At 36.1% G+C, this 26,480-nt stretch overlaps 1 protein-coding gene across 16 annotated transcripts in view; it reads left to right on the top strand.

Moving 5' to 3' along the window:
- Prr16 (proline rich 16) overlaps window positions 1-26,480 on the top strand; it is a 344,117-nt gene that overhangs the window by 175,938 nt on the left and 141,699 nt on the right. Inside the window, exon 1 of one of the 16 annotated variants that reach the window (XR_015444710.1) lies at window positions 12,244-13,227. The exons of the other annotated variants lie outside the window; for them this stretch is intronic. The gene's annotated coding sequence lies outside the window, so the exon portion shown is untranslated. Of the gene's footprint in view, window positions 1-12,243; window positions 13,228-26,480 lie in introns of those variants that run through there. 16 annotated transcript variants of the gene reach the window in all.

The following is a 26,480-nucleotide window of genomic DNA, read 5'->3' as shown; positions in this document are numbered from 1 at the left end:
TTTAGATGCTTGGAGAGCTGGGTTGTTCACATATGTATTTTCTTGTTCCGTGTTCCATGATGGCATATGGTAGGTACCATAAAAATCAGCCTATGTTGATTAATTGAACCATGGAAATCTGTTAATGACAAAAGAAGGGGCTTTTCTCCTAGAGAGCTGGTTGAACAGAATTTAACCATCTGAAAACATTAATTCAAGTACCGAATCCCAAGGTTACTCACTGAGTCCCACAAACCGAGTGCTGGAAGATACCTTCCCTGCACCTGCAGCAGCCAAATGTGTTTACTATAGATGGCTTACTGATGAGAGGAAGGAAAATGGAAGACTTTTATGTGTAGTTCTTAACAAAGTCTCTATCTTCACATGGGCAGAGAGTAAGGATATGAGAAAACATGGCTTCACTTGGAAGGAAGCAGTAGAATGTGAATAAAATTTACTCATTGCCCCAACCTTTTGCTTTTTGTTATTTTGCCCATTGGATTGAACCACTAAGAAATGAACTTTATTAAGTGAATGATTCTCCCCTATAAGGAGGAAATCAACATTTCATTCAAACAGTCTCTTATTAATTTAATGAAGCAGCTATCCTAATAGTAATCATTGTTTCTTTGAGTACATTCCTGGGCATACAGACGGTCAGTTATTGTTTGATCCCAGAGAGTTCTACTCCTGGAAGCATTTTTTGAAAATGAAATATTCCTACATTTAAATTCACTTATCTTTCTAAAGATTTAACTATAGAATTTTCTCACCCATTTTCCCCTGTAATACAAGATTTCACAATGGAGTACAGAGAAACTGATTCCTGCATGATTTTCCAGTATGATATCAGCTCCATATATCAACTTTAGCCACTGTAGCTGTTGTAACAGTTTCCCATTGTGGTCAAAGATGTTCTGAAGTCTCGTTCTTCATGGATTCAGTGTCTGTACAATGTCAGGACATACTAGGATAAAATGAGTCAAATAGGAAATATGTATGACCAGGATTCCAGTGTCATGAGAAATCATTGAAATTTTTCAAAGCAGTAATTAAATTAATTCCAAAACACTCTGTACTGAATTATGAAAATGTATTTTCTATTCTCCTCTTTGTCTCATATTATTTGCAATTATATGTCCAGTGGAAGCTTTGGAATTTGGTTAGTAGACAAAAATAAGATGCTCCAAAATAAACATGTAACATCTTACTCACTTTTTTGTTCCACTAAACTGGCTGGAAGAGAGGTTAAGTAGAACTCTTGAAGACATTGGCGAAGGAAAAGATTTTATGAACAAAACCTCAGTTGCATGTGAACTAGCACAAACAATCAACAACTGGGACCTCATCTTATTTAAAAGCTTCTGGACTGCTAGAGAAACCACCAACAGAGTGAAGAGAAAAACCACAATGTGGGAAAAAATTTTACGAGCTGTTCCTCAGACAGTCTACTATCTAGAATATATAAAGAACTTTAAAAAGTCAGATCTTCCAAATTTAAAGACCCAATCCAAAATGGGCATCTGACATGATCCATAATTTTAAAAGACCCAATGAATTAATTGGATACCTGCACTTAGCATAAGCACTGGCCCCACAAAATGCCAGTTTGATTCTAGGACTTAGCAGTAGGGTTTTTTAAAGAGTATCATTACTTTGATACTGTTTCTTTTCTGGCTGTATTTATTGTCACATATATTATATTCAAAAGAACATTCAAAAGATTTTGTAGTCTTTGTGCTTAGATCCTTGAGGGTTTCTGTTGGTTTTCTCTAGATTTGAAGAATAATTTGGCAGTGCAAACTTATCTCCTAGTTGCTGAATTTTGTGTTTGTTACACACCTTGGGTTAGAAGCTGTCTTGTCTGTTGTATTTACATTTGAACAGGAGCCTGACTGAGTTCACATTCTTGGGTCAAAAAGAGACAGTGACATCTAAGGGAAGATGGTTTGACAGCAGGCCACTGAGCAGATCATGTGATGTTGAAAGAGTAGGCAGTTCTTCTAACTGCCTGTGCATCCCAGTCACAAGCTGGCCACCTAGGAAAGCTGAGATGATGCCTGTGTTCTCTGACTGACCTAGAGCCTTAGAATCTCTCACTATAGTTGCTGCACACACATTTTTAAGTCAAGTTCCTCTCCCTTCTGACTTAGACTGCTTGCTCAAATTCAGAGTGGAGCCTTGGGCACCAATGGGTGTTTCATTATAAAATGCATCCTCAACTTGTGAAGCTGGCAGAAGGACAGCATCAACACATCCATAGCTGTAGGCAACACAAACATTTTACAGTTGATTCAACCACTTTCTATCTTTTGATCTCTGAAGATATTTATTATAGTTATTTTAAAATTTGAAATGGCGTTTTTAGGTACAGTATTGGTTATCAACATGTTTTAAATAATGTGATGTTTATGACAACATATTTTGTAACTATAATTTCTTTTTACTGACAGACATCAGGGTAAAGAAAGTGTGCCAGTGTCCTTTCTGTTTGTTTTCTTAGCAGAGAATCTGCATTTTAATAACATATTAAAACATTTTAATAGCATATTATATAATTTAAATGCCAAAAACTTCTACATTGTAAAGTAAGCTAATACATTTTGTAGACTTTGTGTTTTTTAGCATTTTAAATTATGAATATTTTAAGCATACATAAAAGGACAGAAAGTATAATAGGCACATGGTACTCGTGATCTAGATTTAAACCATGTGCTTGTTTGCCATAGTTGTCTAGGGACTTTTTTCTCTATTTAAACCACAAAGATAAAGCTGTGCTCTTCAGTACTTGGTTCTCCATCCCATTCTCTTCCTTCTTCTTGAATTGTTCTTGATCTCCCTGTTACTTGGAACTTTCACCACATAGCTATTCATGACAGTATTTTAGTACTCTGCTTTTAGAATTTGCATAAATTGTTAATATGAATACAATTTCTATATTTTAAATTATGACTTTACTATTTAGTGACTAGCATATAAAAAGCATCCTGTCAAGTATACTGTCAAATAATTTTGTCTTTGTCTTTTTTGTGTATATTTTTAAAGAAATGTTCAAGAGATCTTGTAGTTTGTGTCTTCTCTTATCTTGGAGAGTTTCCATCTCTATACTTGAAGAACAACTTGACAATTTAAAAATTGTCTGGAATAATATATTTTGTTTAGAATTTGTGGACATTAAGCATTGATCTAATACTTTCATCATAGTTTTTTCTTGTGTTTTGGATTGACCAACTTAGAGTTTGATATCTTTCTCGGGGACTGGCAGCTTGAGACTATTATGTCTGTTATTTATATACTTCATAGCAACCCAGCTGATCGTGACATCTTGGGTCACATTTTTTTCCCTCAGAAGTTTGTATGCATTACTGTTTTATGTTCAGTCATTTGATGTTGTTCTGGGAAAGTCTGAGGCCAGCTTGAGACTTTCCTCTTGTCTTATTTTGTTCCTTCAACTGAGATGCCTATTCTTAAAGTGCAGGATATTTCATGCTGGTGTCTGTTCACCAATAAATTTTACTGGAGCACATTATAATACAGTTTAAGTAGCCAAATTCACTAGTTTCTCCTTTAGAGAAATTAACCACTTGAATAACATTTTTTCCCACCATAATGGGGTCTATTTGTAATGGAAAATAGTATTTCTTATTATGTGTACTAACATTGAATTTGCTCAGTGCCTATTATTTTTCTCCAGTTTGGTGTGACCTCACACTGCCCTTCTCCAGATATTATATGGAGCCAAATTGATGTGCCCGTATTAACTGTATACTTTCATCTAAAGTGTGCTTTTGTGTGGAAGATCCTGAATTTCCCAGTAATTAGCTCCAAACACATTTTAAAGACTTGTCATAACTTCTTTTCTTTCTGAGAGCACACCAGACCAATGGTACACTATCCTTACGCCCAAGGAATGGCCAAAGTAGACTCTTTGCAGAAGCTATGGAAATTCTTGGAAGTATGGACTGAGATGTCTGTGTATAAACATTTGAGTCTTCTCCTGGTATTAGCCAGAGCTGTGGTGGGAAACGGAAGGCTATGGAGCATGGTCGGGGCTTGAAGGCCAAGAGTTGTTGCTTGTTCACTGTCATACTCTGTGCAGAATGCCAAATTGTCCACAAATTCCATATGCACAACTCTCTTTCTAGGTATTTTTCATCGAAGTTTATTTTCAAGATAGGAAGAGAAAAAAAATGTAAACACTTTAAAATAATTTATTATCTTGAAATTAATTTTATTTAATATTTAGATGTATGACATTTTACTCTGACTCTAGGCCCTGAAAATGTTAAGGGCAGGCCTGACTACAATCTTAGTTTTCTCTTTCTGTGGACATAGTGATCGTGACCAGCCTTCCTTTAGGTTAGTAATTCAGTTTTAGATCATGTCCATTCTCTATCTTGCTTTTTGCATTTTATTTATTTATTAGTTTGGAAATAGTGGTCTTTCAGAATTCAGTCACTTTCCTTGGTTCTTCAGTTCCTTTCCTGTTTCATTGTGTTGTTTTGTTTTGTTAAGTATTTCTGTAGCACAAAGCATTCAGAAAATTTTCTTCTCTTTACTTCCAAACTGGAACTTTGCTTGTCCTTCCCACTATGCATTCCTTCATTTCTTTTCTCTGTCACTTGCTACAGTAGTGTCCTATAAAATCATCTTGCCAATTATTTTCCTATTATTTATTTTAAACTTAAACAGCCTGCAAAGAACTTACTGAACTACTGTGAGTGACTTTTGCTTAATATGTTATCATATCTGTGACTGAGTTATCTTGCCAAATGAGCCCAGAATGAAAGCCAATTTTGTTTATGTTTAGCTATAATCTTATAGCTTTTAGGCCTGAGGAAGAGGGCAAGTGGGGTAGAGGAGGTAAATGCTGCCTCACAGGGTCTGTCATGGGTTCTGGGGAACCTTGTTCTGTTCTGTGTTTTCCTCCTGTTTAGTGCAGCCCCAAAGCTCCTGCTTGTTACTCATTGTTGGCTTCACTTGTTTCACCATCTCCATGTAGTCTGGCCCATACACAATGCATACTTTTTATTTGGCTTTATAGTGAAAATGTGAGGGCTTTTCTTACCCCATCTGTTATTATTCTGAGGCATAGAGGTGAATTTTAGCATTTGTGCTGAGCCAACATAAAATCCTCTCATTTTTTAGCTAATAATATTTCAATATAAGACATTAAATTGTGCATCTTTGGACTTTAGGTTTCTAAAGGCAAATAATTATGCTATTTGTTATTTTGTTATTGAGGAAGGATGCTTTATCATCTGTTTCCTAAATTTTTCACAATGACCTAACTTTTTTTATTGTTTATTGATACATTTTAGGTATAAAATATGATGACATTCATCATTGGAAATTTATACTTTTACATGAAATATCTTTGTTCTTATATTTTCCCCATTCCCATGCCCTCCCTTCAACCCTTCCACCTCTCCCTATTTACAAAGACTTTGTTTCCATTTTTTCCTTTTCTCCTATTTTTTTCCTTTCCCTTCTTTCCTTTCCCGTACTCCCCTGACTTCCCACTTCCCCTTCTCCTTTTGCACCTTTTCTTCCTATTTCACATTATCTATTATACCTTTTGATCCTTATTTACACTTTCAGTTTCTCACACCACAGTAACTATTTAGTTTACACCTCTGTCCTATTTATTTCACTTAAGAGTATGGCCTCAATGTGCATCCATTTAGGTATAAATTCAACCTCACTTTTTACGAGTAAAAGTAATGTAAGATGCTATTGAATGATTGAAAATATTGAACAGGGCACAAAAATTAATACTAATTTCATTTCATGTTTCTGCAATGCATGCCTCCTATCATGATTATTTGATCTTATTGACCCATTTTTTTCTTTTTTAATGATTCCTAGAGGTCCTATTCCCTGTTATGCTTGCTTAAGTAAGTAGTTTTCTTCTTCAGCTAACTCATATCAAAACTTATGGAAATGGAATTAGAAAGAAAATATTACTTGGAAAACTAATACATTGTTACTTTTCAGCATTCAATATTCACTTTAGAAGTTCTTATGTGTTATATACATTCCTCCTGCAGTGCAGTACATCCAGCACATGTGTTTTGGGGAACTGGATTATTGCTATGTTGCTTTTAACAGTGGAATCTAACCTGTCTCTCAGCACACCAACATTACTTGCTAAGCAATTATTTTAAACAACTTACAGGAGAATTCTCTTAGTAACAGGCTTTGGTACCTTGGTGTGTCACTGCCTATTTTGAGGTAGACTGAAAGGCAGCTTTTCTTTGCTAATAATAAATATTGATGTTACAGAATATATTAGTTAGTATTCTCTAGAGTAATCGATTCACTATAAAATGTATGTATGATTATACAAGGGATTTATGGGTAGGTTTATAGGATCAGAATCTAAAGAGTTCCAGTGGCTGTCTGCCTAATCAGGGATGCAAGAATCCAACATAGCCATCTGTGCACTGAAGAACCAGAAGATGTAGAGGAAGTCTAAAGTGGAAAGTCTGAAAGCTCACTGCAGTCACTGATACAGTTCTGTGTCAGAAAACCAAAGAGTACTGAGTTGGAAGGCCTAACTGGAGACCAATGTGTAAAGGCAATCATGAAGATCATAGCTCCTCTGACAAAAAGAAGAGATTTTCTTAATCTTTTCCTTCTTATTCTATCCAGGCTACAAGTCTGTTGGTTAGTGCCACCCCCATCTGGGATGGATCTTCCCCCTCAGTTTGTGGCCTAAATGTCCAGACATACCCAGAATTTACTAATCTGCTAGGTGGTTCTTACTCAAATTGACATATCACAATTAATGATCACACAGAATTAATGTACTTTTTAAAATTAAAAGTAATTAAGTTGAAATTTTTATTATTATGTCAATGTTAATTATAATTAATTTAAAATTAATTATATTCAGTGGATTCCTGGGGTCTCTACTGTACCTTCTGCTTCATTCCCACATTTTGACATCTCAGCTTCTCAGAGTCACATTGCCTGGCTTCCCAAGCCTTTTTTGAAATATGACATATGGTTGGAAGCCTCTGTGATAGACCCAATGCTTGCATTCTGCATGCCTGAAAAACCAACACCATGGGGGTGCTGCCAAGGTCTGCACCAGATCTACCAGTAGCTTGGGCCCCTTGGACCACAGCTGCAGAGGCCACTGAGTTCCTGCACAGGTGGACTTGGGGAAATACTTTCCTAGACAGCCCTGAATGAGCAGGATGCCCTGAGGCTCCCTTCTCAAAGGAAAGTCTTTCTGTGAAGTTTACTCATTTACACCCTTCAGTCTGGGATGTGTGAAGTCTGGCTGTTTCCTGAAATGCCCTCAAGATGTCTTTTTTCTTGTCTTGATGTAAACTATCAATCATCAGATCAATTTGTTCAGCAGCTTGAAATTCAGCATCACTCAAGTCTTCAGATATTGGAAAGATGTAGACAAATTCTGTGCCAGAATAAAACATGCATGGCCTCCACTCCAGTTTCCAATAGAGTCTTCATTCTCATCTGAACACGCATAAGCCTGACCTGTACTGTGTACATTCCTGTCAACATTCTAGTCTTCTGAGCTCTGAAGAGAATCACACATCATCCCTGAGGATGTTCACAGTATTCCCAGGCTTCTTCTGTAGCTTGCACCTTTCCACACCCCTCCCACAAACCAGCTTTTAAACCACAAGGTCAGATTCAGTCATGGGAAAGGCTCCATTTCTCTTGGTACCATTTTTGTGTATTAGCATTACATTGCTGGGACAAAAATACCTAATACCTGCAATTTAAAGAAGTTTACTTTGACTCACAGCTTTCAGAGGATTCAATACATAGTTGGTTGGACCCAAGACAGAAATTGCATGGCAAAAGGGCATGGTGTTCTAAAGCTGCTCACCCCATAGTGGTGAGGAAGCACAGAGAGAAGAGAAGAGCCAGGGAAGGAGATATATTCTCCAAGGGCACATGCCAAATGACACACCTCTTGCAGCCAGGCCCCAACTCCTAATAGCATATTTAAGTATGAACTCATCTTTGGATTAGTCCACTTATTAGTATAATATCCCATGATCCAATTACCTCCAAAAAGTACCACCTCTGAACATATAAGACTTTTGGGGAACATTCTAGATCTAAACCATAACTAATGGGGGGGGGGGGGTTGTTGTACCTTCTTTGAAGACACTGATCATTTTTAAATCTATCTTTTGAATTGTCTAGCATTGCATCATTTTAGTATTTTTCAATTCAGTTATTAAAGAGTTATCTTGCCTTTTGTTTCTTTTGTGTTTCTATGCTGTAATTTGTATATCTGTTAACAATGCATCTCTTCCACTTTTCTTAGTGTGCTGTTTTCTCTTGAGGTTTCAATCCCCAGTAAATTCAAAGGAGAAAACAAACTATAGTGACAATGACAACACAAGGCCAAACTAGATACAGAAATACAGTAAAAAACCAAAGAAAAATAACAACTACACCACCAACAAAAATAGGAAAATGAGAAAAAAATAATGTAGAACAAACTATGAAGATAAAAACTAATAAAGATTAAAAAAAAACATAAGAGTGGGTAAGAGCTGGGGATTTAGCTCAGTGGTTTCACTGCAAGGACTGGAGTTTGATCCCTGGTACAAAAAAAAAAAAAAAAAAAAAGAGTGGGTAAGAGAAGAAAGAAGCAAAATTAGGGGGAAAATTGAGAAAAAGGAGAAAAGGTCAAGAGAAAAATTGTATAAAAGGATAAACATAGGTAAATAAATTAGATAAAAATAGCAAAAAAGAAAAAAAGAAAGAGGAAAAATGAAAAAAAGAAACACAAGTCTAAAATATTCTTCTAAGCAAAAATTCTTGAATTAGAGAATTTCCATCTCATATGGTCAGATTGTGAGTCACCGCTGAGGCCTGATATAATTCCTCTCTGCTCCCACTATTTATATTTATAGACTATTGCTATAAATAGGCTCATGTTTTTCACCAAATTAGGCCAGTTAATGATATATTGTCTGTGACAGTGCTGCATTCACTTCTAACTTAGTTTTTCTTTTTCTTATTTTTGGATTTTTTTTGTTTACCTGGATTCAATATGGGCTGGGCAAATGCCTACTCACTCAACATGTCCCCAGCCAACCCGAGGCATATCCTGAGATAGTGGAAGCATACAAACCACCGAATTTTACACTGAAGTTGGACAGCCAAGAGAACTAGGCAATCTAGCCCTTGGTATTGGCTCTTTGGTCCAATGTCCTGAGCAAACTACATGCCACAAGACTCACACATTACCACAGAATTTGATGCCACCAACTAGTATGCCTGCCAGAGCTGAAGCTCTCAGCTGCTTCAACTACTGTGAGTCTGTGACTGACCTCTCTCCATGACTGTCTCTTGTGGCCATCTCCCACCAGCCATTATAGCAAGGTGTCCTCAAAAACTCGGAATTATGAATTTTCCAAGCTTTCTTGTACCCACAGTAGCTCAGTCCTAAACAATGAGCTCCCTGAGATGCCTCCTGGTTATAGTCCTCTGATGTGTGGCAATGCTGCAGTGGTTTTCTTTTCATAATGTAGACTGCCTTGAAGAAGGAGTCGCTTTCAGACTGAACCCCTGCACTGGATTTACAGCTTGCAATAACTGTGGGTTTCTTGTGGAACTAGGATGGCCAATTCAACCTTTATCATTGGACCTGCTGGCCCTCTTTACATTTACCTTGTGCTTGTGGTGTTGGGTTCCCCTCCCATCAGGTAACCTGGTAACATTGTAGACTGATTAATACCTTTCTCTGATCTCTGTATTTATGTTTCTGCATCCTTTTTAGCATTTTTGTTCTTTCTCTTTTGATTTCTAGAGCTCTTCCTCTCTTTGGGTGCTCAGAACAAAGTTTGTCTTTTGCTGCCCCGATTCTTCTCACTCACAGTCATAGGAGAGACCATTCTCTTCTGCCTACCACATTACTCAGAGCCTCTTCATCCCTTTTCCATTCTTCATTGCAATATATTTATATTCCATCCCTTTTAGATTTTCCAATTGTACTTTGTGATATGTTTGAAAATGACTTACTGCTTCATAGAAATTCTTCATATGGGTATTATGCAAATGCTTAACATTAGCCTTCTGAAAAAAAATCCTCTTTGAGTTGATAAGTATTAAAAAATATCCAGAATATTTAATCATATCATCTAATGGTTGCTTTCCACATGAAAGTAATGTATCCTAATATCTATTTGCTTTATCATCCTTATAATGAATTTACAAAACATTTTGTTGGCTGGGTGCAGTGGTCCATGCCTTAATCCTTGGAAGACTGAGGCAGGAGTATCAAGAATTCAAGGCTATCCTGAACAGCATAGTGAGACAAACAAAACAAAAACAGTTTTTTCATATAAACTGTTTACATGTCATCTTTTTAAAAATTTGTCTTGATGTTATTATCTTAAAAGCTATAATTCTTCCTTTTATAAAAATTAGACCTTAGTAAAAGAGAAAGTCTTATTCTGAAAGAAGAAACAGTGTTCTTATCTTTTATATTAATAACATAGCCAACATATTAATTATTTTTAAAAAATAATAACTCGGAACTATATACAATTTGGCCACTAGAGGGCTTCATTATTTTTTTTACCAGTGAGAGTATATGAAAAAAAATGGTATTTAAAGTGTAAAATTACAAAGTTTTAAGTAAGGTAATTTTTATATAAAATATGTAATAATTCAATGAGATTATAAGCCAAATGTGCAAAATATATGATATATGTGAAGGTACTGTTCTCTATTTTAACATGTGCAAATAAGCAAATAATGCAGATTCACAAATAGGATAAATTTTTTAGCTTTATAATTTTTATATATTATCATTTATAATTTTCCATACATCATTTACTATCTTAACATTTTAAGTGGTTAGGAAAAGTATTCTTCATTTTTTCTCCCAATACCAAACATAGATCATGTATATTCATGTATATATATTCTGTATCTCTTCAGAGTTTTCTTAAAACTGAGGAGTAGCATAGTTCTTCTTGTAAATACTGTATTCGGTTCTGATAAAAAAAATGAATGCTGAAGTCTTTCAGGGATTTGTCAGCAGACTAAAATCTGTGGGATATCAATTTTCAAAGTCTCCTATCAGAGTTAAATGGCTGTCACCTATGTGATGAAGTCTTTGTTTTGCGAATTATGTGTGATATTTTATGAAATAACTCTGGACCCCCATGATGATAAAGATAGATGCTTGGAAAGCCTATTCTAAAAAATTCCAAATTTTAAATTCCATTTTCCCTTTCATCTCATATGTTCTGATTCATTAAATCAAACATGAAGATATATTTTTAAATATAACTCCTCTTACTCCTTTAAGAATGCCAAAACCCAGGCCCAGAGACTACCATAGAACTAGCTTTTTAGACCGGGGATCGTGTCTATCTGCATTTCTGCTATGCACACTCCCACCGTAATTGAGTAAAGTAGGTATTTTCTAGTTGAGAAAGATATTCTAATGTTGGGCTTTAGGGATTTTCAAATGTTCTCACTCATGCAAAAAAAAAGTAATATAACCTCCCTGTTTGCATCATTTTCCATAATTTTCCCTAGGTTTGCTTTTAACAAGAATATTTTTTAGTGACTTGCTCTATGACATTATCTTTGTTCTTCCTTAGGGCCCTACAGAACCTTGAATGCTCACATCAGTTTTCTGTTTAAACCTTTTGTGTCTACTTATGACTTCCACGTCAAGGTTAAACTAATTAGAAAAATAATGAAAACCCCTAGGAACTTTTGCATCTTTTCACCTGCATTTCTTTACCTATTTGTCTTAACAGATTTCTTTCTTTTCCTAGCTTACATTTTCACTAATATATGTACCCAAACTATACATACATACAATATGTATACTACATCCAGTGACTCTCTACTACTGGTGCTCTCATTTGGCTTTTCAAACTTCATTATTTGTATTTTATACTTCCTACTTGACTCTTCAAATATATCACAAATATTTTTCTCTTTCTTTTCTTACTTTTAAAATGAATAAAGTAGGGAACTAATGCCAGAGTAAAGACCCAGTTTTATCATGGCACAACTCATGAGACTCCAAATTATAATTACATTCAGTTGTCCTCCCTTCACATCAAGAGGTGTGACCATTTCTAGTAATTTTGGATTTTTGATAAATAGTATTATTTTGTTGAACTATTTGCTTAGGGTATCAAAAAGAGGATAAATAAAGCTTTCTGATCTTTTTGATGAGTAATTTAATATTCTACCAAAACTATAAGATAAGTCAATATATAATAGTACAAATTATTAAAATCTTTCTCTACACTATGTACTAAATATTGGGATCAATAAGATGTAGAAAGGGAAAATATAAAAATGTGATTTTAATGTAACTATATATTTGTACATCTTACAAGTTTATTTAGTATATTATTTCCACATCTTCCCTCTCAAAGAGAGAGCTATTTCTGAAAAATATCCATCTTGAAGATATTAGTGTTTGTTTGTAAATGAAAGAGACTAAATATATTATAAACACAGCTTATTTACAGTCCAAATTCATTACTTCAAAAGTTTATAGACATATATAGAAATGGAAGCACTGAGTACCTCATGTAAAACTACTTTATTGCATTTCATTCATCTATGCTTTTCATTTATTCACTCAGTATGTATTCCTATCCTAGACATAAAGACACAGGGATCTCTACTCTCTGGGATGTTACAGTCCTGTCAAGGAGATGAACTTTAAGGAGCTAAATGATCAGTCTGCATATGACAGAATGATGCGTGGTAGGAAGCACACAGGGGCTCTAGGGGTGTAACTGGGCTGAGGTAGGTCAGGAAAATTGCTATGAAGAAGAAGGATAAAGGGTAATTCCTGAAAGACAGAAGAACTTGTGTGTGTGTGTGTGTGTGTGTGTGTGTGTGTGCGCACATGCATATGTATATGCTGTAGCAGAAAACAGTGAGGCATGAAGCAACTGAGGTACAGAATGGCTTGCACAAGGTCACACAGGTGGGAACTACATGCTGCCTAAGCACTGGGTGAAATAGGAGCCCTTGATGTGGACAGCAGAACTTGGGCTCTGGGTGTGGTATAGTCTTGGGGAATGTTGGTCTTTATCTGCAGGGCACTGGGAAAACATTGAAAAGTTTTGAATAATATATATTATAGATGTTTGGGACAGATGCATACTTACAGAATGTTATCTTCAATTGCAGTGTATAAAATCAGTTGAATGGGAGAGAAGAGATTGGATACACTGGAGTTTTGTCCTTGCTACCTTACTAGTAAGGTTTGCAAATATATTTTATTGAGCTATTTTAACAATGAGACAATAACAGACAACCTGAGGCTTATATTTGTTACCATTTACATTTTTAAAAATGCAAAATTATATCGATGTTAAGAGCTATAAGATTGTGTTAAGATTTACAGTTCCATTAGTTTAAATTACAGCCTCCTCTTGAATGTGATTAACATAATGGAATCATTTTGAAATGTCTATTCAAAAAAATACAAGTAGATGAGCTGTTATGCTGTTAAAACCATTAGGATGAAGGATGTTTCTGTTTCCATACTTTACAGGAAGCCTCAGTAAAAGCATACTGTTAAAATAACAAAATCTTATGAAAACAGTGATAAAGATTAGCAGTGACATTTCTGCTATTCTGCATAATGTTTGCTATAGGGGAAAGAAGAACTGTAAATACCTCAGTTTACTAAAAGTGAGAAACATGGAAATGTAAGACTTACCTGAAGTGATGGTAACTTTACATTTTAGCTGTGGATGAGACTCAGCTGTGCTTTGATACTACTTTCTCCCTTAGAACTTCTTTTATGTTTCCTTATACTAAACAATAGCACTTGGGCATATGACAATTAGAAATTTTGTATAACTTAGGGTACTTTTTTTTTTTCAGAAGCAACTCCAAAATTCTTACAACTATACAAGACAATGAAATAAATAAAACCAGATGCTTTGGTGTTTATATTACAGATTAAAGAAAAAAATTAAACATCTTAGACAAATTGTAGAGTTAAAAAATTGAGGGTTTTTTTGTTAAAAACACCATAAACTGTTGAAACTTGTGTAATTTTCAAGACTGCCAGGGTCTATTAATATTTTGGGGCAAATCATGTGTAGAATTGAATTTTATATTTAGACCTGTGCTGTATATATACACACATGTTCTGTCTATAAAATAATTAGAGTTAAAAAGAAATGAGCTACATAAAATGTCTGAATCCTTTTGCACTCTGTCAAAACACTACATTCCTGTGTTCTTTTAAAGGTACCAATAAATCAAAATCTTCGGAGGACTCATCTTTACAATTGTACCCAGTGCTAAACGCTCCAACACAGCACACAGGGCTCCCTGCAGCCTGGCCCTCACCTCCCTCTCGGCCTTGTCTCATTCATATTCTCTCTCCTGCTTTATTCTTAACCAACGTATAAAAACATTACACTTAATACCTTTATGCCACTGCACATGCTGTTGTCTCCAACAAAAAATGCCTTTCCCTCCAAATTTCATTTTATCATTCAACAAATCTTATGTTTGAAGCTTTATGAACAGTCTGCAACGGGCTGGCTTGGAAAGAGCCAGTCACCTTTCTCCCTGCTCTGCTGTCATTGCATATCCCTTCACACTGCACACCTCAGGTTGTAAGTCATCGTTAGCTTGCATGAGGAAGAACCATGTCTGTGTAGTCTTTCTCTCTAGTTGTTTTGGGAGAGGTATGACTGCCATATGCATATACATCCTCACTTGCAAATCAAGTTCCCAAAGTCTTAATGAAAGTAAAATTTGTATAATTAACCATCGCTATTCTATATCTAGGCCTATTCCAAGGAGGTATCTCTTTCTATTTGTTTTTATTTCTCTAATAGTAAACTACTTGAACAATATGCCTAAGCACAATTTTAAAAAGATTCTCATTTGATTCTTTTATGAAAGATGAGGAATTGAGGGGTTTTTTTTCTTTTTGACACATGTGGAAATGGGAAATCAATAATAACCAACAGCTCCATAGATCTCTATGGTACAAAGTTGACAAACCCATGGAAATATTTAATGAGCTCATAGAGAAGGAAATCTAAACCTGTCTCTAGATTTACATCAACTTCACAAAGGGGAATTCAAGAATCAGATGTATTCTCTTCTCATGTACCATCGTTAGTGACTGCAGTAGGTCATTTCTCCCCATCACTAATGTGTGAGAACTTTCAAGTTGTATGATCTGAGAAAAATCCAGTATTGTTTTTTCTCAGATCCTCTGGTTTTATTTTAGTTTGGAATAATTGCTTCTTAGGATTATAATACAGCTCTTGCTTTTAAATTGTTTTATTAATTTTCACAGTTCTTTTTCTTTTTTTTTTTTTTTTGGTACCGGGGATCGAACTTGGGTCCTTGCGCTTGTGCAGCAGGTGGCAAAACCACTGAGCTAAATCCCCGGCCCAATTTTCACACTTCTAAGTGAGTTATAATGTTTCTGGCATCCAATATGTACCCCCTTTTTTATGGATTCCACATAACACATAAGAATTGACCTTTAAAGTGTGGATACAAATGAAGTAAACTTTGTTCTTAATATCCAAAAGTATTTAATTTGCTCTGGCAATACAATATTAATTTATCCAGGTATAGATATGGAATTGAAATAATTTTGTCCTGGAACTTTTGAGGTTCTTGATAAATTGCTAATCATTACCCATTCTTTCCGAGGAAACTGTGATTATGGTTTTATTTTCATTTCTTTCAGTGTGTCTAGTGTTGGTTTGGTAAGTGATTGACTTTGCTTTCCTTTTTATTTATTCTAACAGGTGCAAAGTTGGTAATTTCTTTTTTTTTCCCCAATAAGTTTATTGGTACATTTTAGGTATAAAATACAGTTACATTCATCATTGGGATCTTGTACAATTACATGAGTATCTTGGTTCTTACTTTTTTCCCCTTCCCTTGCCCTCCCTTCACCCCCTCCAGCATTTCCTATTTGCAAAGAATTTGTTTCCATTTTTTTCCTTTTCTCATATTTTTTCTTTTCCCATTTTTCCTTTTCCCTACCCCTCCCACTTCCCCTGCTCCTTTAGACCTTTTCTTCCTGTTACACAATATCAATTATACAATTTTTAAATTACAATATCAAGATCTAGGAGACATCACCACAGATTTTACATAATTTAAAAGGATATAGAAAGCATATTTCAAAAATCTGTTTTGAAATAAATTTGACAACTTCTAAGAAGTACCTTGGAAGACAAATTAATGAAACTAACTCTGAAGGAAATATAAAATTTGAATAGCATCTATTAAAGAAAGTATATTCCTAGCTTGAAAACCTACCTATATGACAACAGCAGGCTCATATACATTTTAACTGATAAATTATATCAAACATTTAAAGCAGAAAAAAGAAGGAACACTTCTCCCCCCATTTTAGGAAATCAACATTGTGCTAATCCTGACACTGGATAAAGATAATAGAAAAAAAAGGATGAACATAGATAGACATTTGTTTAACAAAACAAGCTATTAGAAATCAGATCTGACAGTATGTAGAAAGTGATTTTGTTATAGGGATGGCAGTGTTGGTACAGCATTGGAAGATCCACCCCAAAAAGTCATCATTTTAACAGAGGAAAGGAAAAAGCCATATGATCCTGTCACTAGTTGGAGAAAAAGTATTGGACTAAATTCTACAGCTGTTCATGGTAAAAGCTATCAGGAGACTAGAAGTAGAACAGAAACTTCTCAAGAAATTAAAGACATGTACTCCATACTTCTAGCGAGAACACCTTATATGCATGGAGAAGATACAATGCTTTCTCCTTAAGGTGGAGAACAAGGGGAGATATGCTTACTCTTTATCTGTCCATTAAACTTTGAAACCTAGGCCCCACCAAAATAGTTTGGCAATAAAATGGCACAATTAGGATAGGATTGGCAAGGTAGAAGCAAAATCTTTATATGTAGATGAAATGATCATCTACAGAGAAAATACTAAGAAATCTCTAGGAGGCCCTAGAACTTGTATTTGAATTTAGCAGGATTAGAAAACACAAGTTATATATAAAAATTCATGTCTGTTTATACTTGTTATAAACGAAGAATTGGGTATTGAAATTTAAAAGTTATGTAGGAGTACAAAGGACCTAGAAAAGTTAAAAAAAAACAACAAAAAAACAAAAACAGTGTTGGAAGACGTTTAGTACCTAATTTTAAGACTTCCCCTAAAGCTACAGTAATCAAGGCAGTGTTGGTGCAAGGAAAGACATATAGATCATTTGAAAAAAACAGAGAATCTAGAAATAGAACCACATATATATGATCCACTGAGTTTTGAAAGATTATTTAACATTAGCATTTTATAGAATATAAACTTAATTCAAGAGCCCAGGAAGAGATAGCATTTTCAGCAAACGGCACTAGAACACCTGGTATCCATATATAAAAAATTAACCTCAACCCTTTATTTCCATACATGAAAATAACTTGAAGGGTCTATGAACCTAAATATGAAAGCCTAAAAGTATAAAACTTTAAGAAGAAATTATAAGGGAAAATGGTTATGAATTCAGGGTAGGCAAGAACTACCTAGGATACAAAAAACAAGATGTATAAAAGAAAAAAATTTAGAAATGAGATTCCATCAATATTTAGAACTTTAAATGACATCATTAAAATGAAAAGTAGTCCTTAAACAGACCATATTTACAATGCATATAACCTCTGAGCAGAATATATAAAGAATTCTTAGAGCTCATTAATAGACAACCCAATTAAAATGCAGACATAAGAAGATGATAAATAGCCAGTATAGCACAAGGAAAGGTGTGCAACTCTAGAATCAGAAAAATGCTAATCAGTACAATAACAAGATTAAATTATACACTCACTAGGGAGATGAAGTTAAAAGTTTTAAAAGCCTTGTCATGACTTTTTTCTTTTTGATGGATTCTCTCCCTTTGGGTTTAATTTGTCATGCCCAATGGATTCATTCTGCTGGGTTTCCTGGGGTTGTGATCCTCATTGTCTTTTCCTAGGGTATTGTCTAAAATTTTTTGGAGTGCTGGTTTGATATTCATGAAGTTCCGGAGGTGCTCTTTGTCATGATAGTATCTTATTTCTCCATCAATTTTGAAAGATAGTTTTGCAGGGTACATCAATCTGGCTTGGAGGCTGTTTTCCTTTGGGGCTTGGAATATGTCACTCCAAGTTCTTCTTGCCTTGAGGCTTTGCATTGAGAGGTCTGCTGTGATTCTGATGGGCTTTCCTTTGTATGTGATTTATTTCTTTTCTCTCACTGCTTGTAGAATTTTGTTCTTCTGTTGGATTTCTGGAATCCTAATTATTATATGCCTATGGGTAGATTTTTTTTTTTTTTGATCAAGGCTAGCTGGAGTCCTATATGCCTCACTTATCTGTATGTCAAGTTCTTTCCCCCTCCTTGGTAAGTTTTCTGCCATCACTTCTGTGAACAGTTTTTTTTTTTTTTATGTCATCTGCACTCTCTCCTCTTTCTTCATTGACTCCAATCAGTCTTATGTTATTCTTCTTTGCATCATCTAGCAGCTGCTGGATTGATTTCTCGTGTTGCTTTACAATTGTAAAGCAATTTTTCTTTTCCTGGTCACTAATTGCAATCTTTTCTTCTATATGTGAAATCCTATCCTCACATTGGTTCATTCTGCTGTGCAGACTTTCGATGGAGTTTTTAATCTCCTGGAAATCTGTTTGCATCTGTTTTATGAACTCCATTTGTTTCGTATGTTGGGATTCCATGATGTTCCTCAGATCCTCTATTTTTTTTTTATCTGTGTCCTCTCTAGATTTATTAATCATGTCTTGCACCATGAGCACAATCTTTGCTGTTATCTGTGTAATCATTTCTGATTTCATTTTTCCCAGATCCTCTTTTATTGCCATTTCAGAGAGTCCAGGTGGTTGAGTATCAGGTTGTTCCATCTCGTTTCCCTTTGGGGTTGCTGTAGGTGATCCAGAAGTCTGTTTTTGAGGCTTGTTTACATGTCTTCTCATTTCCACGGGGCAGCGGGGGGGGGTGTGCTTCTGGTGCCCACGTGGCTCACCCTCTCTGCCCTAGGATCTTGGGATGGCGGTGGGGGAGCTTCCTTCTGAGCACTGGGACTGGCTCAGCTTCTCTGCCCTAGGAAGGTGGGATGGTGGCAGGGGAGATTCTTTCATGGTGCTGGTACCGGCTCAGCTTCTCTGCCCTAGGAACGTGGGATGACGGTGGGGGAGCTTCTTTCTGGGTGCTGGGACCAACTCAGCTTCTCTGCCATAGGAGTGTGGGATGGTGGCCATAGTTGGTCATTTCTATCCAAAACTCTATTTCTCTTGTAAGCTATGGAACTCTTTATTGTTTCTTTGATTATTGCCATCTCACTTTTATTTTCTTTTTTTATTTCTGCAATACCTTAATCAGTCAATAAGTTCTAGGACTCATTTTTTGCCTATATCTTTCATCTTTCTTTTATTTTCATTTTAAAAATATTTTTTCCTTAGTATTGAGAATGTTTGCTAGATTTTATTTTTTTTCTTTTAACCTTTCTATTAATCTTTCCTTTTAATGTAACATTTATATTTTATATTCCAAATACTTTTCCTATCTTCAACTGCTTTTAAAATACAACAATATGTTCCATTTTTATAGATACTACATATTCTTAAGCCGCTCATTAACTTAGATTTACTGCAAGGTTCTGTTTAGTTCAATAAGAACGACAGCTTTGTCTTCAGTGTTGATATGTCCATTCACTTGGCATTTTTCTTTTGTGCTCTTGATTACTCAAGTATTTCATGACCCTCGGTAATACTCTTCTGTAGATGCTTCAGAGTTTCCCCATTTGTGTGGACAAGCAAGGAGACTGAATATTCTGAATATGTCAAGTAGATGTGGAAGACCCTAAGGTAACAGGTAGAAGACAGCCTGGCAGCTCTGACTCCATTCTCATCAACCTGAGTGGACAAAAATAAATGTTCTGATGCTCAGAGCCTTCTTTTTACCCTAAGTCATGGTTCTGTTTCTTATAGCAAGAATCTTAGTTTTCCCTAGGTGTGAGTTGTTATCACAATGTCTCCTTGCACAGTGAAATGCAGAATATTTGACAGTTTATGCCCTGTGAGGAGCTGGTATTCAGCCACACTACTCTCTGACTTTTGTGTGACTTCTGCTCCCACCATGTCTGTATCCCACTTTCAACAAAGAATTCTTCCTGGATTTCACTGATGCTATTTTTCTTTATTTTTATTTAAAACAAGAATTTGGAAAAAAGACATTAAACGTATTTGATCAGTCCCTGTTAAGCTAGTAATCTTATCTTCTTAATCTCCATTACTACCCTATTGAATATTTACTTTCTTTATCAAGCTTGATTAAAATGATGACTGTTATTTTTAAATCTAGCTCACTTCCAGAGGATGGGGGATAAATTTCCCCACATATGCATCTTAAAAAAATGAAACAACATAAAGCTTCATTAAAATATATTCTATTATCTGTTTTTAAGTTTCAAAAAATTTTCAGTAAAAACTTTTAATTGTGGGATGTGGTGTTTTGTGCCTGTAATTCCATCACTTTGGGAGCCTGAGGCGGGAGGATCCCAAATTTGAGCCCAGCCTGGCCAACTTAGAAACTTAGCGAGATCCTGTCTGAAAATCTAAAAAGGGCTGCAGGTGTAGCTCAGTAAGAAGGCCCTTCTTAGGTTCAATATCTAGTACCACATACAAAAAACAAACATTTAAATTGATATCTTCCATATAATCAAAAAGGAGGGTTAGTTTTCATGTGAGTTTTGTTATTGTCTGTTATACTCTGTTTCAAAGTTGCTTGTTTCTTTGAACTCTCTTCTTCTTTATTTTGTAGAAGAAAGGATTTTCATTGGGCATTTTGAAACCCAAATAAAATCCTGTTTCACATCCTCCTTGCATCTAGGTGATTTACTTTGGGTGGTGAGATATAGGCTAATGAAAAATATTGGTTCTTAAACATTTCACAAAAACAAATGTATATACCTTCCTCTGCCCTTCCCACCCTTCCTCTTGAAATGGATAGGCATAGTCAGAACTCCAGCCATGAACTGGGATGTGATAAAGGAGGCTCCACTCTCAGCCTGGCAAAGCAGAAAGACAGCTACTGAGCCTCTTATAGCATAGGATATTGCCTTATTCACCTTCAATTATTCCATTATCTATATTACATATGCTATCAAGTATATAAGGAAAAGGGGAATGAACAAGGGTCAGATAGTACAATTATATTTATGAAGGTGAGAAATGGCCACCTAGGGTAGGTGTCTTCAAATTGATGCTGGAGAAAAGCAGGTAGCCTGAGGTGGGGGTGAAAGATACAGTCTGATAACTACAACAAAACAAACAAAAATAGCCAAGGAACGCCCTTGTGGTTTTTCAGCCCTGTAAACATCCGTGAGTTTCTCTAGCCCAGATGAGTTATATTCTGAATGAACTATATCAGTGGGATCCCATATGAGATATTTCTAAAAGGGCTCCTAAACTGAACTTACATTTATATTGGTGATGTATAAATTCCCCATTTATCCAAATTATCACCAAAACTTGGATTATCAACTGTTTAGTTCATACATAACCACTGGGTTTGAAATACTGTCTCATTTTTCTTCAGTTTAAGTTTCCTCTATTACTAGTCAGGTTGAATATGATTTTATGGTCTTTGGTGTTCACCTCATGTGAATTACTTGTTTGCCAGCTTTTTTCTAATTTTCTTGTGTGTGTGTGTATGTGTGTGTGTACACTTATAAACTTTTAATTCTGTTTCATTAGTTTTATTCATCTAAGTTGTTGTTGATACTATATTATTTCTTTGCATAAGAAAGACTTAAACTGAGTCTTTTGCTTGTTATTAATACAGTTGATTCAGGTTTCATTGTTTATTTCCTTGTTTTTTTCTTTATATTTGATAGCAATCACTGTAATAGCTTTGTTTTTTTGAGAACAGATCTCACTCTGTACTCAAGGCTGACCTTGAGCTCACAAGGTAGTCCAGGATGGCCTCAAATCCATGATCTTTCTGCTTCAGCCTCCTGATTGCTGGGATCATAGATGTGCACCACTGTGCCTGGCAACTTTTTAAATAAATTACTTTAATTGATTTGCTGTGACTAACATCGTTATGAGATATTTCTTTTTTTATGCAGAGGTTTTACTTACTATGATTTTTTTAATTTCCTCATTTCCAGCCTTTTAGAGATTTATTGAATTTTGTATTTTCATTTTCAATACTTACATTATTATCGAAGGTATATTTTAAGCCTATTATTTCAGTAGTTGCTTTAAATTTTTTCATATGTGTTCCGGATTTAATAAGGTCTAAATTTAATCAGTATCAAATAGGTAATAATTTTCTCACACACAATACAATAATCTTAAAATGCTTTCACTTTGATTCTTGTACAAACAAGTTATTTTCCAAGTATTTTAATTTTGTACTTTTGAATCCACTCCCAATTTAATCATTAATGTATCCTTTTATAATAATGCATATTTTTTATTTAAATATTTTACCAGTTTCTGTGTTAAGTATCTGGCATTCTAGTCTTTTCTTTCTAGTATTTTGTTTTCCACTTAATGAAATGTCTTAGCTATTTTTTTCTTGTTGCTGAGACTTCATGAGGATTTGGAGGACATATAGACAGAAGCCATATCCTTAATCCCCCAAAGATTTATAAGTATCCCTTTGTGCAAAAGGCATTTAGTCCATCTCTAAGAGTTGCCAACGTCCTAACAGTTTCAGCATTTCAGAAAAGTCCAAGTCCAAAGTCTTCTCTGAGATTTAAGGAAAACCCTTAGCTGCAAGCCCCTGTACAAATGAAAAGAAGGTTAAACACTTCCAACATTCCATGGCATAAAATAGACATTTCCATCCTAAAAGTTACAAATGGAGTTGGCAAGAAATGGGACCAAAGTGAGTCCAAAATCCAGCAAGCAAACATTAAGTCCTATAGTTCCATGTCCACATCTGAGGCAGTCTGTGATAAGATGTGAACTGTAAAGGGCTTGGGTGGCTCTGCCCCTATAGCACTGCCAGTGGTTGTAGCTCCCCTGGCTTCTCTCTAGAGATAGCTCTGCTCCCTCTTTGTAGTTTTCTTCCAACAATCCATGTTCTTGACTTCTCCAAATTTCTGGGGTCTCCACTGCACCTTCAACTTCAAACTCACAGCTTTATACACTGTCCTCTCAGGGACACACACCTGGCCTCCAGGCCTTCTTCTGAAATCTGGATGAACGCTTTTCTGACCCCACAATTCTTGCATTCTATGTGCAGCTAAAACCACCAACACATGTATGATACCAGGGTCTGCCACCGTTTGGAGCAGTAGCCAAGCTTCCTTCTCTCTTGTCTGTAGGGGCTGAGTACCTGGGTTACTGAGCACTCTGAACCCAATCCTGAGGAACAAATTCTCTAGGCCACCACTACCAGGGACCCTGGCGGTATGTTCCAATATCATGATCAATGCTACAGCACTAGGGGAGAAGAAAAACTCAAAGACAGAATGAAAGAGACAGAGAAATGGAGAGCCAGGATGGGCAATACTAAACAAGGAGCAAAAGACCCTGGCCAGCCAAAGCCATTGATATTTATTGGTGACATCACAGTTAGGTCAGAATAAAGGGACTACATGTAGTTGCTAGGGATACATTGTTGATGTTGGCAAAGCTTGTAAAGAAAGAGACAAAATATTCTTGAATTAGGAACAGAACAGACAAAATATAGGTTATGGTTAATAATTAACTTTGTCTTTTTATTAAAGAAGGTTTTAACTCTGGGAACAGAATTTTGGTGCACGTCACTGTGACCTCAGCCCATAGGCTTTAGCCAGACTCACGCCTATAAGCAAGCCAGTTCCAGGGTTAACTCTTTATAGGCTGCACTTCTCACAGCCTACTTTGGACATAACCAATGGGCAGTCTACCACATACCACTATTCTGGAACATGGTGCTCTGGGGCTCTCTTTTCAAAGCAAAGTCTTTCACCTTTGCAAGTCTGAGGCTACAAAGGCTGGAGTCCTGCTGGTTCTTGTGATGTCCTGAGACCATCTTTTCTATTACTTTCTTCGAAAATACTTGGCTTTTTTTTTTGCTAGTCTTTTCAGGGACCAATTTCTCCTTTGTTCCATTTTGCAGGCCACGACTTTGATGGAGCTTTCTTTCTGATCAATCTCACAACATTTTGAATTATGCTGCTGGGCTCTTTGTTCAATATAAATCTGGCTAAAAGCCCCCAACAATAGCCAAGCCACTGCCTTTACATTAGACTGCCTTGAAATTTCTTCTGCAAGATTAGTCCACTACCTTTAATCTCAGTCTCAGGAAAAGTCTCTGGACAGGAGCAAAGTGCAGACAAACTTTCTGCCAAGTCAAAATACTCATTGTCTTGAGTCCAACAGTCAATGCAGTCCTTCTTCCGAACAGAAACTTCCTGAGCCTGGTCTTTGTGAGGAGACTTTCTATCACATTCTGGTCTTCTGAGCTCTGACCAGAATCTGCTGTCAAGTACAGCCTTGGGTATTCCAGGGCTGCTTTTCCAGCTGGCATCTTTGAACCTTTCCAAACTCTTCCTACAAACCAGTTCCAAAGGCTCCTGAACCACATGGTCAGATGGAGTCACAGCAACAACCCCACTTCTCTGGTACCAAATTTTGTCTTAGCTACTTTTTCTCATTGCTGAGACAAAGTACCCAACACTCAAAGTTAAAGGAGAAAAGGTTTATTTGGCTCACAGTTTGTAGAGGTTTCAGTCCATAGTTAGCTGGTTTCAAGGTAGGATGGAATGGCAGGACATCACAGAGAAGTGGTCCACAGAAAGCAGACAGGTGAGAGCACATTACCCTTATGTTTTACATAGCACTCACACCCTTAATCCTAGCCAGAACTATGCCAAACTAATCAGTGGACACACCACTGAGCCCAGCACCACACATTCTATATCCAGTCACTTTTGAAAAGCCCATCCCCCATGAGTGCATGAGGTTTTGGGGGTACATCTAGACATAAGCCATGACATGAAATTTGGCAGTATTTTCAATACTGAGCTGTAAAAAGTATAATTTCTTAGTCTTTCTCAATTGAAAATGTCTACAACTTTCAATTTTGCATAAAGTTAGATTATATAACAACTCTAATTGTTTTCTTTTAGTATGGAATGTACTTCTTAATTGTCTTGAAGCATATATTCATTGTATAAACATTTTCTATTTGCCTAAATTTTCTTACTCTGTAAGTACTAGGTATTCCTTTTTGTTATTATAAAAGTTGTTGTAAAAGTTTTCTTTTTTTTTTGTATCTGTAATATCACTAAGGTATGTCTGGCTTAGGGTTTGTTTACAACTTCTGTCTAACACTGTGTAGTTTAATTAGAAGATGGATGCTTCATGCTTTATTTATTTTTTAAAAATAGTAACTTGCCAGGTATAGTGGTGCAGACCTATAATCTCAACTACTTGAAAAGTTGAGGCAGCAGAATCCTGAGTTGGAGGCCAGCCTGGGCAACTTAGTGAGACTCATTCATATGTGAGACCCTGGGTCTCCAGTACCACATATTATGCACACACACACACACACACACACACACACAATTAACTCATTGTCAAATCCTGCTTTGCTCACTTACTTCTGGAACTCTTTAAAATACATTGGACCAGATGTGGTGGTGCACACCTATAATCCCAGAACTTTGGAAGCTGAGACAGGAGAATTGCTGTCTGTTCAAGGTCAGCCTGGTCTACATAGTAAGACCCCATCTCAAAACAAACAAACACACACACACACATCATACTTTATCACAGTAGTGAAGGGCTTCTCACAATCCTCACAGTACAGCTACTACTGCACTCTCTGGCCTCCTGGTTAATGGTGCCCTTGAGCCACAGATTTTCTCTAAAGCATTCACCCTCAAGTGCTCACTACATCAGAGGACCTTTATCAGACTCTTTCCTGAGCTGATGCTGTGAACCCCCGTTCTGCCAGCTGGCAGGAAAGGTTCATACACCTCTCTTCTGGGGTCCTTTTCTTCTCCTACAACACTGAATGCTTTCAAGCACTTGGGGCAGTTGCATTTTTATCATTACTTATATGAGGATTTATTTGAGGTTTGGCCATTTCACTAGATTCCTGCACCATGATGCCAGTGTTTAAGTCTCTGTGTCCTATTGGCAGTCACTAGGCACTCAGGAAATTATGTACAGACTGGAACCAGTCAGGAACTATCAAAACATCAGGGCTTTCAGCAGTAGTTTTTCCTCTCCGAAAATTCACTGGAATTCCTTCCCAGGAAATGAGTTTACTTTCTTTTGCTGCAGTTACTTAGCACAGTGAAAGGCTTGGAATGGATCTCTTCCAGGCAAAATAATATGCACAGTTCCCATGAGCCATGAGTGTTTCTCTCTCATTAGATATCCTCCCACTTTAATTTCTATAAATTGTATGTGACTTATAGCTAGAGAATGTGCCACCCACTCTGGTCCCTTACAGGTTAACTTCTAGA

This window comes from Heterocephalus glaber, unplaced genomic scaffold (genome assembly GCF_053883595.1).
Source record: "Heterocephalus glaber isolate CG9 unplaced genomic scaffold, H.glaber_assembly_v1.0 deba00001606, whole genome shotgun sequence".
NCBI classification, from domain to species: Eukaryota; Metazoa; Chordata; class Mammalia; order Rodentia; family Bathyergidae; genus Heterocephalus; species Heterocephalus glaber.
Note: the sequence above shows the minus strand (reverse complement) of the source record. Positions and strands in the feature narration are given on the sequence as shown.